This window comes from Oncorhynchus gorbuscha, unplaced genomic scaffold, assembly GCF_021184085.1.
Source record: "Oncorhynchus gorbuscha isolate QuinsamMale2020 ecotype Even-year unplaced genomic scaffold, OgorEven_v1.0 Un_scaffold_1956, whole genome shotgun sequence".
Lineage (NCBI taxonomy): Eukaryota > Metazoa > Chordata > Actinopteri > Salmoniformes > Salmonidae > Oncorhynchus > Oncorhynchus gorbuscha.
In genome coordinates, this window is record NW_025744986.1 from 90,001 (window position 1) to 92,917 (window position 2,917).

Consider the following 2,917-nt stretch of genomic DNA (forward strand, 5'->3'; position numbering starts at 1 on the left):
AAACACACGATAGGCTGACGTTGTCGACAGGTCGAAACACACGTGAAACTAGGGCTGACCCCATGTTGTCGACTGGTCGATTGCTTGGTCGATAGGCTGACGGTCGACAGGTCGAAACACACGTGAAACTAGGGCTGACCCCATGTTGTCGACTGGTCGATTGCTTGGTCGATAGGCTGACGGTCGACAGGTCGAAACACACGTGAAACTAGGGCTGACCCCATGTTGTCGACTGGTCGATTGCTTTGTCGATAGGCTGACGGTCGACAGGTCGAAACACACGTGAAACTAGGGCTGACCCCATGTTGTCGACTGGTCGATTGCTTGGTCGATAGGCTGACGGTCGACAGGTCGAAACACACGTGAAACTAGGGCTGACCCCATGTTGTCGACTGGTCGATTGCTTGGTCGATAGGCTGACGGTCGACAGGTCGAGCAGTGGCAAATACATATAAAACAATGATGGCACAGGACAGGAGACACCAGTCTGATTCACGATTGTCCGAGTGGACTAATCCATTGCTGAGGCCACAGGGACGGCACACCAGTATCATCAGTAGTACATTTACAGTTAATTCCCATCCTTTCTAATCTACATTTGTTTGGTTATGGTCATTTCTGTTATTGCGTTCAATATATTATTATTCCAGTCTTACTGTTGTCATTTTAGGAGTTGACACGTTGTTTGAAGAGCACACACCCTAGGCTACATTTGGTTTATTTCATTTTGTTTGGAGCGCTCCTGTCAATCTTGGACACGCATCTGATAATACATAGAAGTATGCCTAGGCTACCTGGCCTGCATGCAAATGAAGGCCTATTAATGTGCCCATTTTGGGATCTGATAGTATTTCTGATTGTCTTAACTCACCATCCCTGTGGAGATTCTCAAAGTAATTTTTTCTTTGCCTCTAACTGTAAGTAAACAACCGTAAAATGGCCCAACCCTAGAGTGTACATGTGTGCGTTTGTGAGCGCATACCTGTGTGTGTATGTTTGTGAGCGCGTGTCTGTGTGTGTGTTTGAGAGCGCGTGCCTGTGTGCCATGCATCATCCAGCCTGACCGTTGGCTGCACCCCGTGATGAGGACCAGATGGGGGCTGTCAGGGGGTCGCTAGTTTGGGTGATGTATGGGCCCTCACAAACCAACAAAGGCCCTCCTTCAGCCGATGTGTTCCCTACTAATTGAGAGGGGAGAAAGATAGAAAAGGAGTGAGAGAAAGAGTGATTGCTTAAACAGAGTGGATTTATGGCATGTCCGTGACAAGGGGGAACTTCCAGTGAGAGTTTAAGGGGCGGGGACAGATAGGCCTTCAGTGGGATCATTAATGTGTCATTGTGCTCGAATTAGTAAAGCCGTTCAGAACAGAGCTAATAATACTAGTTAACTGCATGTGGTGCTTGTATAAACGTTAGGCCTTGACTATAAGAGCATTGAGAATGAGGTTAAGATGCATTGATTGTGTGTGTGTTCAGCTCATAGGCACTGAGGCACGCTCTCGCCAAGGCCTTTTCCAGTCCCTCTCTCCTGCCCTCATCTCTTATTCTTCACTCTCTTAGCTCGTTCTACTTCTCAATTGCACCTTGCAGAAAAGAGTGCCTTTGATTTAACTATAAAACAGACTGTGTGTGTGTGTGTGTGTGTGTGCGCACGTGTGTATGTGCATGAAGCCGCTGCAGCAGCATATACAGTGGGGCAAAAAAGTATTTAGTCAGCCACCAATTGTGCAAGTTCTCCCACTTAAAAAGATGAGAGAGGCCTGTAATTTTCATCATAGGTACACTTCAACTATGACAGACAAAATGAGAAAAAGAATCCAGAAAATCACATTGTAGGATTTTTTACGAATTTATTTGCAAAATACAGGTAACGAGTGGAGGACAGAGGAGCCTCTTAAAAAAGAAGTTACAGGTCTGTGAGAGCCAGAAATCTTGCTTTTTTGTAGGTGACCAAATACTTATTTTCCACCATAATTTGCATTAAATTCATTAAAAATCCTACAATGTGATTCTCTGGATTTTTTTTCTCATTTTGTCTGTCATAGTTGAAGTGTACCTATGATGATGAAAATTACAGGCCTCTCTCATCTTTTTAAGTGGGAGAACTTGCACAATTGGTGGCTGACTAAATACTTTTTTGCCCCACTGTAACCAAACAAATCACAAAATTATTCACATCATCTCACCTTGGTCTCGTTAAACAAACACCATTGAATTCCAAAGTGATTTTAAGACAGATAAATGATTGTTCTCCTCAATAATTACAGTCTTTCCAGTGGGTCTGCCTGTCAGCCACGTCTGGCCTCAACAACATAACCCAAGTCTCAGCTAAAGAATGGAGAGAATGTGGAAGAGGAGGGGAGGAGAGAGAGATGACTTGGATTGTTTACTTTTTCTATCCCATGTGTAACACTGTGTTGTTTGTGTCGCACTGCTTTGCTTTATCTTGGCCAAGTCGCAGTTGTAAATTAGAACTTGCTCTCAAATGGTCTACCTGGTTAAATAAAGGTTAAATTAAAAAAAATATATAAAAAAATCTCAGACTGGAACTGAGGGGAAATCTGGAGAGCCAATTGGAGAGTCCGACAGTAAGTGGCAGGCAGGCTACAGATGCAACAGGAAAGTATAGTCTGTCTGTCCCTGGAAAGGAGCTAGTGTTAGAATGGGAAGATCAGTCACAGTCAATGGAAGTCTATGTGCTGTTTACACCTGGGAGGCAGCAGGCAGGCAGCAGACACACCCTCATTCAAAACACATTCATAACATAACAGCCACTCAGGTCAATGCAACTGTAGCTTTAGGGCATAGCACATTTGTGTAGAGAGCAAACTACATAGGAAGAGGGGTCAATGATTCTCTAGCACATACAGTAACAAACTCACCCATTCTGTCTCTCTGCTAACTCACTGTTTGTTTA